General features: G+C 49.1%; 1 long non-coding RNA gene across 1 annotated transcript; it reads left to right on the top strand.

Moving 5' to 3' along the window:
- Positions 1 to 6,555: 6,555 nt before the first annotated feature.
- LOC111098266 lies at positions 6,556 to 11,780 on the top strand. Its single transcript, XR_005367755.1, has 3 exons — positions 6,556 to 7,340; positions 9,351 to 9,491; positions 10,327 to 11,780. It is a non-coding gene; the product is annotated as an uncharacterized LOC111098266 (long non-coding RNA).
- Positions 11,781 to 12,279: the final 499 nt, after the last annotated feature.

The raw sequence follows: 12,279 nt of genomic DNA, 5'->3' as shown, positions 1-12,279 counted from the left end.
GGGGGGTGCTTCTGGAGTAGTCTGGACATGCTTCTGGCTGCCACCCCTGCCCCAGCCACTTTGAAGGGCGTGCCCTTGGCTGCAGGTGGGGACCCGGCCAAAGAATGTGCAGAGATCGTCTTGTCACCACCAGTGCTCCTGGGAAACAGAAGCCAAGCACTTGTGGCAGGGTGGCCTCTTCCTGGGTGATAGACAGTTCCCTCCTGAGACTCGAGCCCAGCCTTGCTATAGCGCAAATGGGCAGTGGAAGAGAGTCCATCATGAGGCTGAATTCATCTGAGGCCTGCCTCCTGCGTCTGAGGGGAGGAGCTCCTCCCTCAGCAGGGGATCTAGCCCCAGGGTGCACCTCCTCTGGGGCCCAGAGGCTCTGTCCTCTCTTGGGTGCATCCTCTTTGGCTTCCCTCCTTCATTCCCTCCTTGCCTTCCTTGGCCTCTTCTCATGCTCTCTCATTTTCTTTCTCAGCTGCTGAGAATTCTTGTTTTTGATGAAAATTGCGTGATACTGATAACTGAAATTCATATCTGTCCGGGCAGCTGCATTTCTTTCTTCCCTCTGATTTTGTAATTCAATCTTTAACAAAAAGTTTTGGGACTCTATTTTATTCTCTTTCACCTGGAGGATGGGTACAGATCACAGTTCAGTTCCTCTCAGCATTTTGGACATTTGCTGAATTGTTTTCCCAAATGTTAGTCATGTGCCAAATTATTTGGACTTCCCAGGTTCACAGTGGTCATAAGTTTGCTTCTCAGTTTTTGGTATCAAGCCAATGTCTTTATGATTTTTTAAAGCCAGTAGTTTCCAGCCAGATTCAGGAACAGTGATGCCTGTTGTCATTTGTTTGGTATTGTGACAGGCTATCTCATAAGATACAGCACAAGATTTTTTTTTTTTTTAAGTGTAAGTGACCTTAAACATTTTGGGAATTTCACAAGAGTTCTTGAATAATTGAGATACCCTTGGATATTATGAAACCCTGATTGGCAATTGATCTTAGGGCAAATGTTTGCTTGCCAAATAGAGGCAACTCTTGGTCAGCCAGGACTGATGATCCAGCGTGGGTCAGAGCCATCCTCCTTGCTCCTGGCTCCTGCTCTGGGATTCTAAAGGCAGGAGGGCCCAGCACTGAGTACAGGAAGAGGGCAACAGAGACCTCTCCTGCATGCCAGTCCTTTTCAGATGCTGCTCCGGGCCTGGGTCTGTGGGGGATTTCCCGGACTGGGAGTGGTCTCTGCCCACCCATACCCACGGGCTGACCCAGTACCCTTCCAGTTCCTGGTTGGCCCCATCCATAACTACAGTGACGCACTGGTTTGCTGCCAGCGCTGGTTAAAGGTTTGCTGGTAAAGGAGAATGAAACCCTTGCCTGAAATGAGGTTTTAGGGTTACCTGTGGATTTTGTGTCTCTAGGCTTGTCCCCCAAATATGTGAACGGTTGAGAATTAGTTACACAGTCATCAGACTTTGCCACAAATCTTCTGTCCTACAGTCTTCCCTTTGTACTTAACTAAGTTGCTTTTCAGTAGGCAACTTCTTGCAGAGATGGTGTATGTATGTGTGTTTTTTTCTCTTTTGTCCATATAAAAGTTAATTTTAGTCTGACTACTCTCTTTATAAGAGCATGTATTTATGTTTAAAAAGCCTGATGCCAAAGTACTTAGTGAAATGTCTTGATATCTGCAAAAAATGATCAGTTGATGAATCTAAATGAGTATATGGCAATTGTACTATTACTATTTTTTAAAAAAATTATCTATTTGAGAGAGAGCAAGAGAGCATAGATGGAAAGGGAGAGGGAGAAGTAGGCTCCTTGCTGAGCAGGGAGCCTGATGTGGGGCTTGATCCCAGTACCCTGGGATCATGACCTGAGCTGAAGGCAGATCCTTAACCGACTAAGCCACTTAGGGGCCCCTCTTTTCATTTATTTTCGGTTTGACATTTCCAAAATAATGATAGGGATAAAAGAAATAAAGGAATTGTTGCATATCTTTCTTTTTTTTTTTTTTAATTCGGAGGATAAAACCAAACCTGTATTCGAAATGTGTTCTCAGTGGTCGGTGCCTAGCCTGGGCCTCTGAGCCTATGGCATGGTACTGGCTGATGGGGACTGGACAGTTCAGATGGCAAGAGCTGGAGCTGTGCAGTCCACTTGCTGCTGCCCACGCTCCAGCTTCTGGGTGGGCCTTTCTCACTGCCCCTCCCCTGTCCTCATGGCCTGGGCTTGGTTTGTCTCCTTTTCTTCTTCCAGGAATGTGGCGGTAGTGTTTCTAACTCTGTTCTAACATCTGGCACAGAGTAGAAATGCAGTAAGTGTTGAATTAATAAATTACTTCTATTTAAGTTCATGTTGAGTGTTTAAAGGAAAGAACTTTGTGCTTCCTAAATAATTACTGTTCTTTGGTACGTACTTTGAGTTTTCCTTTTTGTGACACATGGCTGGGAATGTAGGGTGCTTTTCTCACGGGGCATGTCAGATGTAACCCACCTGTGGCTTGAGTTTATTTTAAAACAGAACTGGTACGGATTGCACCTTTCACTATGACCATGTAGACTTGGGGGCTGAGGAGCTCCCCAAATTTCACAGATGAAAGAAGCAGATTCAAGATGAGAACTTGGATTTTCTGGTTCCCAGTCCAGTTCTTTTCACTGCACCTCAGCATCACTGAGCATTTCCTTTCGCTACTGAGCTTAGAAATATCATGAATTTTCTGAAAACCACTTTTGGAAGGTGTCACACCTACTCAGCCTGTCGAGGCAGAAAGAAACATTAGTGTGAAGAGCTGAGTGAATCCTGTGTGCCTGGGCTGGGGCGGGTAGGGGTGCTGTGGGGCTGGTTGGGAAGGAGGAAGGAAGCTTGTGCTGTGGTGGGCTGAAGCCTCCTCTGGATCCTGCTTCTGCCACTGAGTCCCAGGGCTTCAGAGCCTACTTCGCTGCTGTCTCTCTTCCTTCGTCTGAGTAGCAGGGCGCTTCCTCCTGGGGGGGTCTGCCTGAGTTGTGCACACCACCACTAGCAAACCTCTGCCTCTTCAGACTTTCACTTTGCAGAGTGTTCTCATGTTTGTGGTCTTACCTCATGCCTACTACTAAGGTGTCTTCCAGTCTTGAATTCTGTGACTGCAGCCCTGTTGACAACTCTGGGTGGTTAATGTCTTTATTTCATAGATAGTAAAAATGAGTGAGTATGCAGTGGAGTTGGGCCCAGTGTTCTTTTTATGCTCTTTGGCGCCTCTACTGTGCTTTGTACCCATCCTTAGCATGGTACTTTTTATACCACATTGTAATTGGGCAGGGCCCATGCATTCAGGAGTGTCTGTCCTCTGCTGTCTCCCTGACTTGGTAGGTACACAAAACATATCGACAGCTCAAAGGTTAAAATTTGGATTCTTTTTTTTTTTTTTTTTTTCATTTTACAATTTTGTTTGTTCAGAGGGAAAGACAGCAAGTGGAGAGGAAGGGGCAAAGGTAGAGAGAATCTCCATCAGACTTAGTGCTGAATGTGGAGCCTGACATGGGGCTCGATCCCAGGGCCCTGAGATCATGACCCAAGCCACAATCACGACTCAGACGCTTAGCTGACTGAGCCACCCAGGTGCCCCCAAATTTGGATTGTTAATTTAGGAGCCTGTGTTTAGATGTTTAGTATAGGAGTGGGCAAAAATTAAGACGTTACAGAGTATTTCCAAGGACCAGTGCTGGACAGGGTTGCATATTTCTGTGCAAATCTTTACCTGTGGACTTCACCCATACAGGTCAAATGCCCAGTGTTCCCTGCTCATAGGATTCCTGCCCCTGCAGAGTCTAGACTGTTAATCTTGTGAAACCAGAGTTCATATTCATGTCCAAAGTGTCAATATGTGGTTTATGGGAGAGAACCCGTGATGAGTGAGGCTTTTGGCCATACCTTTGATATCTCTGCCAGGACTAGCCAGGATGAGAAAGGAGCCCTTTACTGGAACTTTTTTTTCCAAACAATAAAATACTATTCCCTTTCCTAAACATGGCTTCATTCATATGAAAATTTTAGTACCTTCAAATGTTTAGGCAACAATAAAAAAGAGTTACAAGGTGGCTTATGAGGCAGTTGTTTGTACAGGGATTCAGAGGACAGCAATCCCTTCAGGCTGGGGATAGATGGAAGGAGTGAGATGAAGATAAATGGCTCAAGCCTTGGTGCAACTTCAGTGGGTTTAAATGATGTCTTTGGAAGCAGTCAGCAGTCCTCAGGCTCTGGCTGGGGACAGAAAGAGTGGAAAAGAAAGAGGAAGAGATGCATGTGAAGAGTATCATCGCGCCACCATAAGTTGGCTTCAGCCCTGAGTGCCAGGCTGTCAGTCGCTTTTTGTTGACAAAGCTTTTCCACCTCTGCCATCTTGTTTCCTCTACCGACCCCACCCAGAAAGATACTGGAATAACAAGCATCTTACTAAAGTTGAATTTTTAAATCTTTACCATGATTAGGAGAAAATAAAACTGTGCAAGGGATAAGGCAGTCATGCTCAACTAGGGACATTTGTCAATATCTGGAGGCGTTGGTGGTTGTCACACCTGTGGGTGGCATCTAGCAGATAGGGACCAGGGTCAGTGCTAGACATGCCACGATGAACAGGACAGCATCCATAACAAAGAACCATCCGGCCCCAAATGTTGATAATGCCAAAGATAAGAGAGAAACCCTGGGGCAGCCCAGTGGCTCAGCGGTTTAGCGGTGCCTTCCGCCCAGGGCATGATCCCAGGGACCTGGGACCGAGTCCCACATCAGGCTCCCTGCATGGAGCCTGCCTCTCCCTCTGCCTATGTCTCTACCCACCCCCCCCCCCCGCTCTGTCTCTCATGAATAAATTAAAAAAAGAAAAAAAGAAAAATACTGGAGTAAGATTAGTGTGTAAGGGGACATAGGACATCTGAGAGTCACAGTCCACCATTGGTCCCTAAATAATGGTGTTGAATTAGAGGAGCGAAACCCTCTAACACTGAAATCCATGAAACACTGTACTTGGCCACTGTTTAGCTGCCATTGCCCTGGCTTGAGCCATAAAGGTAGAGCAGCAGGTAATGGGGGAATTTAGAAGGGCTGCAGCTTCCCAAAGGGTTGAGAAATATACCAGCAGAGTCAAGGCCATCAGAGGACTAGGCACTGGGCTCACAGACTGTGGATGGAGGGTCTCAGACCACATAAGAGCTGTAGGTTGGGCACAGCCATTGCTCATGGCTTGGGTCACCGAGGCTAGTCACTTTTCTCAGAGCTTTGGCTTCTGCCCCTGCCCCCATTCTCCACAACTGTCTTAGTGGTGGCACTAGCAGCCTTCTTACCTTACAAATCTTACAACTTTGGAGTCCCTTTGGGTTTACCCTGCTTTTCCTGTCCCATTATTAGTTTTCATAGAGTGCTGCCCATTTTCTTACAGTAGAGTAGCACCCTTCCTCCAGCCTGGGGCCCAACATGGTGCCAGCTCATTGCTCTCTGCTACGGGGTCACTGTGACAATCCAGCTGCCCACCAGAGACAGCTCTCAGTGTAGACATCACATCTCTTTCAACTTGGGATATGAAGGCTGGTTCTGGGCCAGTTTTGTGCCAGGCACTTTACACATTCTGTTCCAAGTAGTCCTTGTGATGACACTGTGTGACTGTTGGGCCTAATATGTGAGTGAGCAAACCAGGCTGGTGGCAGGCCAGGATTTGAAGTCATGTCTGTCTGACTTCATAGCTTCTGCTCCTTCTGCTACACTGATCTGTGGTGGAAATCTTTCTTGGTAATGTGCCCTCCCTCAGCTGTTAAAGTCTCCTGGAAGCATCAGTTGGATGGCCACTGCAGATACCCACAAGTTGCTTCCAGTTTTCTCTGAGGTCAGTTCCTTCCAGCCAGCCAAGGGCAGCGCTTCCCTCTGGAGACCTGCTCCCTGCCTTATTTATCAGTACTATTTCCTGTCCCTTGAAACTTGAGCTTTGACTTTGGCCAAGGAAGTGGGCCACCCTGTGCACTCTGCGCCCAGCTGACTGTGGGCTCCCTGCACCCAGCTCTCAGCACCCAGGACCAAGTGGGTGCTCAGTGTTTGTTGAGTGATTGATCAAAATGAAGAGTGCAGGGGCAGCCCGAGTGGCTCAGCGGTTTAGTGCCGCCTTTGGCTCAAGGCGTGATCTGGAGACCTGGGATCGAGTTCCATGTTGGGTTCCCTGCATGGAGCCTGCTTCTCCCTCTGCCTGTGTCTCTGCCTCTCTCTATATATGTCTCTCATGAATAAATAAATAAAATCTTAAAAAAAAAAAACAAAATGAAGAGTGCAGATCTTTCCCTGCTCCCCAAAAAGGTTGTCTCTGCCTCTCCATCTGGAGAAGCCAGGCCAAGGAAGTCCCGTATAAGCTGGCTAAACAGCTCTGTTTCTCCAAGCGCTCCCACTTGCCTGCTGCCTTTATGGGCAGGGGAGCTTTGTGAACCCACAGCTATGCCTTTGCACCTGTTTGGCTTGGAGTGTCCTTTTCTCCTGGAGACACGGTCTGTCATCCTATGGACCCCTTCTCAAATGGCTCATCAATTGAATTCTCATCAGCTGACATTCATTAAGCCCAGGGCTGGACATCTTAATTTTTCTGTCAGTGTTCCTCTTGCCCTTTTCTGGACTGCAACCAGGGGCTCCCATGGCCTCTAACTGGGTTTGGCCAGCGGGAGGTCCCAGCAGGAGCTCATAGGGAGGGTGAAAGAGAGGGCATGGGGTACTTGTTGCTGTCCTCTGCCCCTGCAGGGGTGGCCTCAGTCCCCTCTTGTAGTATCTCTGCTACACTCTCTCTCAGAGCTGTGCCCATGGGGCACTGCGGAGCCCACTGTGCTGCCCACACCTTTGTTACACCCTCTTCAGTGATGCTGGTGGAGTGGCCCACCTGTGACATGCTGGGACCCTGCCGGATTCAAGCATGGGCCATGTGAGCCCAGATGGCAAACGATGATCCCTGCCCTGGAGAAGCTCCTGAGAGGTTATGGGTCCAGTTCATTCTACAGGAAGTGTCAGGAAGTGTCTCCCTCAGCAGCCATTAGCCTGGGAGACCTAGAAAGACTCCCCAAGGAGATTCCTGGAAGCCAGAAAATTAGCTGGCCAAGCGACATCCTAAAGTGGGAGTGCCTTTCATCCTAGCCAAAGCCAGAGATGACATTGAGTGGGATGGACTGAGACCCACTAACAGTTTGGGGGCCCTAGAGGCCAGTGAGGCTGCACCAGGCCTGAGACCCAGACCTCACAACCTGGCTTTAAATGCCCAGAGGCTCCTCATCCCAAATTGCATCTGTCAGGATTGACAGGGCTGCTGTGCGGAGGACCCCTCTACTTGGCGGCGTGAGGGCAGGCAGGCAGGTAAGAGCACTAGGGTAGGGCAGGCAGGGATAAAGGTTGAGAGTTATGACATATTTGGGGGAAAATTGGTATTTAGCAGTTTGAGATAGTTTGGCATAGAGGAGTCATGTTGGGAGATAGGGCAGGGGTCCAGAAATTCAAGATAGCACAACCAAGTTATATGGGGATAGGTTATTTGAGGGCAGAGCTTTGCCTTAAGAGGAACTGTGGGGTGGGAAACAGTGAAGGAGAGTGGGCAGGGAGGGGAGGAGCCTAGCGTGGGGCAAGCTGCAGGCTGTGCCTAAGGAGGGGGAGTGAAGGGGAGTGTGGCCTGTTCAGGGGGTGACTGGCAGGGCCAAGGCAGGGAGGGGAAGATGCCCACAGCATCCCTGATATGACTGGGGGGCTGGGGCCTGCTGAAGACCAGGTCTGACAGCCTGTGACTGGGGGCATGGGGCTTGCTAGTTGCCCTCTGAGCCTCTTTCTTTCTTTCTTTCTTTCTTTCTTTCTTTCTTTCTTTCTTTCTTTCTTTCTTTCTTTCTTTCTTTCTTTCTTTCTTTCTCTTTCTTTCTTTCTTTCTTTCTTTCTTTCTTTCTTTCTTTCTTTCTCTCTCTCTCTCTTTTCTTTTCTTTTCTTTTCTTTTCTCTTTTCTTTTCTTTCTTTTCTTTTCTTATTCAAGAAAGACAGAGAGAGGCAGAGACATAGGCAGAGGGAGATGCAGGCTCCCTGCAGGCTGCAGGGAGCCCGATGTGGGGCTCAATCCTAGATCCTAGGACCACTCCTTGAGCCTAAGGCTGAGCCACCCAGGTGTCTCTGAACCACTTTCTTGAAGTAAAGTACATCTATGTATCCTTGAGTCTTCAACCTGCTAGGTCACCCAACTGTTGAACTGCCCCAAAGGTGGAATGGGCAGGATCTGGTGAATGTTTGGAAGTAGAAGGAAGTAAGGGTGTCTTCTAGATCTGCAGCTTGGTGGGGAGCTGGTGGGACCTTGAGAGAGGAAAGGAGAGAAGGAGGAGGAGCTCTGTTCTGGTTGCTGAGTTGCAAGTGTTTGGGGGAGACAAAACACAAGGTTGGGGAGAGAACAGAGTGGAAGGTTTCAGAGGCATCGGGACACATGTGGCCACCCAGAGAGCGAGAAGGGGCAGAGAGGAGCACACAGTCAGGGCACAGCCCTGGAGAACTCTGGTGTTTAAGAGACAGCTGCCTGGAGGAGGAAGCTGGGCAGATCAAGAAGAAATAGGAGGAAGGGAGGGAGGAGAGCTGGAAAGTGGAGTCCCAGAGGCGCAGAGGTGAGGTGTGAGGAGGAAATGGTCACCCCAGTTCATGGAGCAGAGACCCTTAGAAGAGAGGTCCGCAGAAGGATGGGTCAAGTGTCCACATGACTGTCACTGGCGGAGAGGTAGGGCAGAGGCAGCCTGCAGTGGAGCGAGGAAGAATGGGGACAAGCGGACTATCATGGAGGACTTTCTTGAAGAAGCTTGTCTGACAAGAGAGGACCAGGAGAGGGCAGCGTGAGGAATGCTCTAGGCTGGGAGAGATTTGAGCAGTTTGTAGACCGGTGGGTCCTCCTTTCTTTGAGGGGGTCTTTCGTAAGAAGATGCTAGCATAGGTAAAAATCACAAGCAAACAGAGGCCAGACTTGAAAAGTCCCTGAGCGGACAAAACCAGGTTAGTTGTACGAGCCATGCTTACTTTAGCTTATTTTGCACAACTAACCTGACCTGGGTCATTTCTTGCTTATGCCTCTGGAAATTACAAGCAAAACTGGAACTGTTTCCTGAAGTTGATAGGAGGTAATACTGATTAATTCCCTGTCATTTAAGAAAACTCTAATATTATAACCAGTCACTTCTTTCTCATTACATAAATTCCTTTAAAACAACATACCTGAGCCTCATTCCATGTTTTGGTTTGAGTGCTAAGTGCGGGTTTGCAAACTGTCTTTTTGGTGTGTGCACAACAAACTTTTATTAATGACTCCTTGGGTGATGCACTGCTTTTGCTTCTGTTATTTTGGAACTTTGATAGCTTTTGAGGAGAAAGACCCATTAGCACAGTCTAGATTTCACTCTGAAGACCCCCCCGGTGATACCCGGACCCGAGGAAGGTGACCCCCTGGAGCAAAGCAGAGCAAAGTTGCCTGATGGAGAGCCAGAGTCCTCAACAGAGGTGGGTTGAGGCCCCAGGAGGGATGGATTTGGGGGTCCATCCCTCTGGCTTAGACCGGAAGACAGTGTAATGGGATGAGTGAACAGCTGTTGGTGCCATCCCATGCAGGGATGCTGCATTCCTGAGCACCTAATAATCTCTGGATGGTGCCTTTTCGGCCTTCCAGACATGTGGGTGTTACTTAGGGGTTAAGGCAATTGTGATCACATTTGGTGAACCCCTCCTGCCTGCCAGACCTCTTCCAAGCACCTGGTGTGCTGATACTGTCTTGTCTTCCCAAAGCCTTAGGAGGCAAAGGTTCTGTTCGGCTTCCCCATTCTGCAGAGGTGGGGACTGAAGCTCTGATTGGTAGAGTAATTGTCATGGGTCCCAGGGCTTGGGTTGCTGAGCCTCTGCAGTGGCTGTTGGAGATGGAGGCCCCAACAGAGGGGGAAACAGGGGAGCCGGAACACGCGAAGGAGTGTTCTGGGTCCTCAGGGATGAGGACCCAGTTTGCATAAAGGTGTACTTGGTAAAGACTTTGAAGTGTTCACTCCTGAAGGCCTTGGGAGTGGGAGGCTGTCCCCTGAGAGTGGGGCCGGGGTGGGAAAGGTGGGGATCAGCTGCCCAGAAGGAGGGAGAGGGCTGAGGATGGAGAAAGGGTCGTCAGTGTACTAGGGCCCTAGGCCCCTGCCTGTGCAGTAGAGGAGGTTGCCCAGGAGGCCACATTGGGGAGGGAGGGAAGGGAGGAGAGAAGGTGGCGGGAGACATCCTGGGTCAGGGTCTGCAGGGCGCCCCCTCTCCCTGTGGGTCCGTGGCCCCAGGACACAGCTGACTCCACCCTCTTCTACTCTAGGTCTTGAGCATGCTTCTGTTCCTGGGTGCCACACATGGAGTTGTGCCTGTGGAATTACGAGTCTGACTCCAGGGGTTGGGGACAGTGCTGTCTTCTGGAAATACTGCCTGAGCCCAGCTGTTTTGCTTTTGTCCCCTCGGGAGCTCCTCAAAGACAGGAGCAGAGTTTGGCACACAGGGTGATTGCATATCATCAGCCGGGAAACTCCTCAAGGGCAGAGGCCAAGGCTTCTGCCTCTCAGGAAACCCTGGCCCCCTGCTGCTGTCTCTGCCTCTCCAACACATGTGGGCACACTAATACACACACACATCCACGTTCATATGCACGAACTCACTCTCCCATGAATCACACACATGTATTCACTACTTAGAGCTGCCCCCTGCCCCGTCTCTCGAGCAGAACCCCTTCAGGCCCAGGGCCTGTGCTATGGCATTGCTCCAGTGTGGCTCACAGAGGCAAGGCAGGGACTCTGCTCACGGTGTTCTCATTTGTCCACGGCAGATTTAGGCTTCAAGCCCAGGGGGTTTTGCAGGCTTTGGGTGAGCCTTGGTCTCTGCCCTTGAGAGGGTCCCAGTTGCCTAAGGATCTTGGCCGGAAGGAAGGAGGCCAAGGGCAGGGACACAGAGCAGCGCCTACCACTTGGCACCGGTGATTTCATTCTTTTCACAGCAATCTTTTGAGGCAGGGATGACTTCACTTTGTAAAGTGGAAACTGAGGCTCATGCTAATTAAGTGCTTGCAGAGAGGGGTAGAGCCAGGATTTGGCTAGGTCTGCCTCCAGAGGTCATCACAGCAGTAAAAACTGCTGGGAAGGAAGAGGCTTCATGGTACCCACCTTGTCTTTTTTGAGCATGTAGCATGGTATTTTGCAAAGGCACAAACGTTCACACAAGTCACTGCTTCTTAGCTTTTGAGGCCCTCTGAAAACCAGAAAACCTGTGAGGGTTATTGGCTCCTCTCCCCAGAATAGTCCATACACACAGAGGCATGCATGGATAAACTGGGGTATGATTTCAGGGGTTCAAGGCCTCCCAAGACCTCCAGTGGCTCCCAGGTTGAGACCTCCCCTTAGATGTGTTTGTAAGTGGTGTGAGAGACAAGAAGAGGTGGTGTCCCTGCCCTATACAGGGCACTGTGCTCAAGGGGGTCTGTACAAAGATGTTCATCTCAGCCCTGTTTTTAGTAATGAAAATTGGGAATAATTTGAACAGCTATTAGGAGGGGCTGATTTGATCAGTAAAGCCTATCCAGACACAATGATCCCAAGAAAGGATGGCATAAGTATAAATAGACGTGGCTCTCCAAGACATACTGTTGAGTAGGGGAAAGCATGTTGAAGAATGACATACACACACGCATCATTTATGTAAAATAAAAGCACTCAACAATATTATTTATTTCTGCACATGTGGAAAAATGTGTGTTGAATGCACAGAAAAAGGATTGAGATCATATCCAGGATATCCAGTATATTGTATTTTTTAAAAAAATATTTTATTTATTCATGAGAGACACAGAGAGAGAGAGGCAGAGACACAGGCATGGGACTTGGTGGGTCCCCGGGATCACACCCTGAGCTGAAGGCAAACGCTCAACCCTTGAACTACTCAGGTGTCCCTCCAGTATAGTGTTAGTAGTGGGTAGTAGGGGTACTTTGGGGAAGGTAGGAAGTCCTGGTCAAATATGACACAGCCCTACCTATAGTGCTTTAATTTTTTTGAGAATATACCCCTGTATTATTTGTATACTTTAAACTAATTTTATTTAATTTATTTATATAGTTTAAAAAGATTTTATTCAGGGATCCCTGGGTGGCGCAGTGGTTTAGCGCCTGCCTTTGGCTCGGGGCGCGATCCTGGAGACCCGGGATCAAATCCCACATCAGGCTCCCGGTGCATGGAGCCTGCTTCTTCCTCTGCCTGTGTCTCTGCCTCTCTCTCTCTCTCTCTCTCT

The sequence above is a fragment of the Canis lupus genome, chromosome 12 (assembly GCF_011100685.1).
Source record: "Canis lupus familiaris isolate Mischka breed German Shepherd chromosome 12, alternate assembly UU_Cfam_GSD_1.0, whole genome shotgun sequence".
NCBI lineage: Eukaryota > Metazoa > Chordata > Mammalia > Carnivora > Canidae > Canis > Canis lupus.
Note: the sequence above shows the minus strand (reverse complement) of the source record. Positions and strands in the feature narration are given on the sequence as shown.